Consider the following 6000-nt stretch of genomic DNA (forward strand, 5'->3'; position numbering starts at 1 on the left):
TTATTTCCTCTTACTTACACTAAAATTACTATGCTCATTGTTTTTCTAATTTCTTAGGGTAGAATATTAGCTCATTGTTTAGACTGTTTACATTTCTAATAGCATTTAAATGTATAAATTTCTCACCATTCATTGCTTTATTTGCATCACACATAGTTTATTATATTTTCTTTATAATTATCTTCAAAATATTTTCTAATTTCCCTTGTGCTTTCTTTTTGATGGATTGTTTAGAAATATTTTGTTTAATTTCCAAACATTTGGGGTTTCCCAGATGTGTTATTTTTATTGATTTCAAATTACATTGTTCTCAAAGTACATGACTACATTTCTTCTACATATATTGAGACTTGTTTTGTGGTCAGGCATATGTTCTATTTTGGTGAACATACCTTGTGCACCTATGTAAGGCATCTTGTTCTTTAGGTTTTAATTAATTCTTGGAGGTTGATAGTACTGTTGCGGTCATCAAAACAGTATGGTACCGGTACAAAAACAGACATATAGATCAGTGGAAGAGGATAGAGAGCCCAGAAGTAAACCCACACACTTACGGTTAATTAACCTATGACAAAGGAGGCAAGAAAATACAGTGGCCAAAAGTCTTTTCAATAAGTGCTGCTGGGAAAACTGGACAGCTACATATAAAAGAATGAAATTAGAAGACTCCCTAACACCATATACAAAAATAAACTCAAAATGGCTTAAAGACCTAAATGTAAGACTAGCTACTCTAAAACTCCTAGAGGAAAACATAGGCAGAATATTCTTTGACGTAAATCACAGCAATATTTTTTTCGATCCGTATCCTAAAGTATTCATTCAGTAGTGTTTCTCTAGTTGTTCTATCAGCTGCTGAGAGTGGAGTATTAAAATCTTATTTGATTGTAATAGAATTATTTATTTCTCCCTATAATTCCATCAGTGTTTGCTTTACGTATTTCCAGCCTCTGTTATTTTGGGATATAGATATTTGTGATTGTTATTAATCTTCTGATAGATTAATCTTTTTAATTTTGAAGTGATTTTCTTTATCTCTGTTTTAACTTTGTCTTGATCTTGTCTCTGTTATAACTCTTTTCCTACTTTATGGATTGTTAATATAGCCTCTCTAGCCTTCTCAAGCTTACTTTGTTAAATTATAAATTGTAAAATAAATCACTTCAATATCTAGTAGCTTAAAACAGTAAACATTTATCATCTCAAGCGGTTTAGCTGAGTGATTCTGCTTCAAGAATCTGCTTCATGAAGTTGCAGCAAAGCTGTTGTCCAAGGCTGCAGTCATCTCAAGACTCTGCTTGGGCTGAAAGAATCCACTTCTAAACCCACTCAGGTGGTTGTCGGTTGGTCTCAGTTCCTCATGACCTATTGAACTGAGGGCCTCAGTCTCTCATCATGTGGGCTTTCTGTAGTTTGTCTGAGTGTCCTCAAGGTATGACAGGTAGCTGTCTTCCACAGAGCAAGTTGATGAGAGAAAGAGACAGAGACAGAGAGATTGACTGAGAGATTGAGAAAGAACCCACAATGGAAGCCACAGATTTTTATAAGCTCATCATAGAAGCCCTCTTGCCATATTATATTTATCAGAAACAAGTCAGCAATTCTAGCCCACTCTCAAGGGGAGGAGATTACACAGGGCATGAATACGAGGAGGCAAGGATCTTTGGCAACCATCTTAGAGACAACCAACCACATTGTTCTTATAGTTATCTTTTTAATGCCTATTTACCTGCAACCTACCTGTGTCTTTTAATTTAAAGTGATTCTCCTGTAGACAGTGTAAAGTGGAGTCTTGTATTTTTATCCAGTCTAAAAGTCTTTTACTGGAATATTTATATATTAACGTTCCATGTAATTATTGATATGGTTATTGACAATTATTGATAATTAAGTTTACTGCTTTCTGTTTGCATCATCTTTTGTTATTGTTCCCTTTTCCTTCCTGCTTTTGAATTATTTGAATATTTTTAGACTCTAATGTATCTATTGGATTTTTAGCTTTACTTCTTTACATTATTTTTTTAGTGATTGTTCTGGGGATTGGCATATATATCTTTAATCTTTCACATTCTACCTAGTGTTAATATAGTAACAATTTGACATAAAATGTAGAAACCTTGCAATCACGTAGGTCTATTCACTACTCCCTTTCTAGTCTATATACTATAGTTGTCGTTATATATACACATAATTCCAACAAAACAATGTTATAATTTTGCTTTACATAGTCATATGTAAATTAAATAATTTAAAAGGGAAATAGTCTTCCATTTTTACCCAATTATTTACTTCTTCAAATGCTCCCCATTTCTTTTTTTGTTTCTTTTTTTTTTTTTTTTTTGCGGTACGCGGGCCTCTCACTGTTGCGGCCTCTCCCATCGCGGAGCACAGGCTCCGGACGCGCAGGCTCAGCGGCCATGGCCCACGGGCCCAGCCGCTCCGCGGCATGTGGGATCCTCTAGGATCGGGGCACGAACCCGTGTCCCCTGCATCAGCAGGCGGACTCCCAACCACTGCGCCACCAGGGAAGCCCTCCCCATTTCTTTTTGAAGGTCCAGATTTCCATCTGGTATTATTTCCTTTCAGCCCAAAGAACTTCTTTTAGTATTTCTAGCAGTATAGGTTTGCTGGGGACAAATTCCTACCATTTTCCCTTATATGAAATTGTTTTTATTTCACTGTCTTCTGGTCTCCATGGTTTCTGATGAGTAGTCTGTGTTACTTCAAATCACAGTTTCCCTGTATGTAATGCTTCATTTCTCTCTGACTCTTTTGAAGGTTTTCTCCTGATGTGTGGTTTTCAACATTTTGACTATGGTATGTGGTGGTGATGTACCTAGGTGTGAGTAACCCGTAAGAATCAAATGAAAAGTCACAGAAATTGAAAGCAGATGTAAGCTACTGGGGAGCAATATTAAGTTGGCTTCCACAGCGACCCAGCTTAATGGGCTTGTTGAGAAAATCTACCACCCAATACATAGGGCAAATGGGATCTGAATCTGCAGGGTAGGAAATGCGATTTCCAGTGTATTTGTACTTTATCATTTCTAAGTGAAGTTACTCTCAGTATGAAATATATAAAAGAGAAGCATAATCTAAAGAGACTTGGACCTTGGATCTCAGTCCAGCTCTAATATCCATTAATGTAGACAAGCCACACTCCCTCACTGGACTGCCAATTTCTATGCATAAATCTTGGGGCTTCCAGTAGGTAACTACTAAGTGCTTTTTTTCTTTCTGTGTTTCTAGAACTGTTTAAGGCTACAAAAGCTCAAAAGGAGAAAACGACTGGGTATATTTTGCCAACATCTCTTCTAAACCCACATTGCTGCATTGTGCTCCTTTAGCTGATGAAGGAAAGTAGAGATGTTCATCTTCAAACCAAATATAAAATTAAGTCATCTGTTCACTGGACTCCTTAACCATGTTACTCTTGAAATTAAAGGGTCTGTCATATCCAGCCCCCCCAGATGAATTTGTGGGTTTTTTTTTTTTTTTCTTGGTGGAGTACAATCTGTCCCTATGTCTTATTTTTTTAAATGGTTAAAGATGTGCTCCTTGTATAAACAAACTCTTGTAGCCATAGTAACAGGAAACAAAGCGGCCCAGGCAGTGATGAGCATGGGCTAAGAGACCTTTTTAATCTGAAAGAATCTACGCTTTTGCTATTTTGCTTAAGTTTAATTTCTGTAGAAATTTTTGGTTCTTTCAGATAAAAATATAGACTGGTAGACCTATGATTGTTATTACAAGTTTAAACTTATTTAAAATCAGATGAGTTAAAAAGTTTAAGGTTACCTCGGAGATCAATTCCCCTAATTTGCTAAGGTAACTATAGCCCATACTAAAATGAGTGCACCAAGGAAAGGAGATAGAAAAGTATTTAATGATGGCTTGCTAAGTGCCAGCCCTGTATATGTGCTACCTAACACGTCTAATCAGACAACTGTGCAGGATAGTTACATTTATTCGCACTTTAGAGATAAAATTAAGGCTCAGAGATATTAAGTTGCTTACTCAAGGTCACACAGGACAGCTTATAAACTGTTGTGTGTAGTTTATAAGCTGTAGAGGCAGGGTTCAAATCCAGGTCTCTGTGACTCCCAAGTTATCTGTTTTTCCCACTGGACCATGTTGCTTCCTGCTACATCATAATATAATGTTTATAGAAATAGGCTAGAACGTGAGCTTTGTGATTCCGAGACAAATGTTTTCCCGTAGATTGTATTGCTCTTCCTTCTGACTCTCCTTTCGTAATCTTAGAGTGAATTTCTCCAAAGTCTAAAGATAATGGGAAAAGAGACATTGACAGTGGTTAATACTCACTGAGAGACTGTTGTGTACCTGGGATAATACTAGATGATAGATTATTGTATTTATTTCTCAAATGGACCTTTATGTTTAGTATCATGAATGTTCTTTCATGCAGGTGCAAAACTGAGGCTTAGAAAAGTGAAATAATTTGCCAAATGACACACAGTTATTGACTTTCAGAGTCAGAACTTCAGCCCAAGGGTCTGTCAAATTTAAGGGGTTATTAGGTCAGTGCATGTGCTCCTGTTTGTGTTATAATTTACTTAAAGAAAATGCACCAGACTTAAGTTTACAGTTATATGAGTTTTGACAAATACATATTCACCCAGGGAACTACTATGCCCATGAAGATGTAAAATACTTCTCCTATTCCAGAATGTTCCATCATTCCCATTTGCAGTCAAACCCCAATCTCAGCCTCAAGAAACAACTGACATAATATGTTTCTACAGATTCGTGCCTGTTCTAGAATTTCATATAAATGGAATTAGGCAGTACACACACTTCTAAGACTGACTCCTCAAGATGACGTTCAACCAAGTGTCAGAGAGATTTATCCATGTTGTTGTGGGTATCAGTAGTTCATATCTTTTTATTGCTGACTACTATTCCATTATATGAATATACCGAAATTTGTTTTTACATTCTCCTGTTGATAGAAACATTTAGCTATTAAAAATACAGCTGCTGTAAACATTTAAAAGATTTTTTGTGCATATGCTTTTGTTACTTTTGGAAATATATCTAGGAGTGGAATTGGTCAGTTACGTGTTCGCGTATGTTTAATTTCATAAGAGGCTGCAAGTTTCTGAAGTGGTTTTATCACTTAACCCTTCCATCAGCAATGTAAGAGAGTTTACCTTGTTCCACCAACTTACCAGCATTTTCATTTTAATCATTTTATCAGGTCTGAAGTAGTGTCTTGAGGGACACACAAATTTTTCATTTCCCTCAAGACTAATGATGTTGAGAAGCTTTTCTTGTACCTTTTGGCTACTTGTATGTGTTCTTTTGTTAAGGTTCTGTTTAATTATTTTGCCCATTTTTATTAGATTATTTGTATTTTAATGTTTTTATATGAAGGAGTTGTTTATATATTTTGGATACAAGTTCTTTGTCAGATATATATATGGTGAATATTTTCTCCAACTTTGCCTTTTTTCTTAAAGGAGGCCTTTTAAAAATTTATTTATTTTTGGCTGCATTGGGTCTTTGTTGCTGCGCACAGGCTTTCTCTAGTTGCGGCGAGCAGGGGCTCCTCTTCATTGTGGTGCATGGGCTTCTCATTGCGGTGGCTTCTCTTGTTGTCGAGCATGGGCTCTAGGCGTGCGGGCTTCAGTAGTTGCAGCACATGGGCTCAGTAGTTGTGGCACAGGAGCTTAGTTGCTCCGTGGCATGTGGGATCTTCCCAGACCAGGGCTCAAACCCGTGTCCCCTGCATTGGCAGACAGATTCTTAACCACTGCACCACCAGAGAAATCCCTTAAAGGAGTCCTTTGATGAACAAAAGTCTTTCATTTTGATAAAATCCAATTTATCTTTCACATTTATGATTAGTGCTTTTTGTGTCCTGTCTTTGAGATCCTTACCCATGCCACTTTTGCTACAATGTTCTATTGTTTCTTTCCAGAAGTTTTATGATTGTAGCTTTACACTTTGAAAAATAATCCATCTCGAATCATTTTA

Source organism: Phocoena phocoena, chromosome 17 (assembly GCF_963924675.1).
Source record: "Phocoena phocoena chromosome 17, mPhoPho1.1, whole genome shotgun sequence".
Lineage (NCBI taxonomy): Eukaryota > Metazoa > Chordata > Mammalia > Artiodactyla > Phocoenidae > Phocoena > Phocoena phocoena.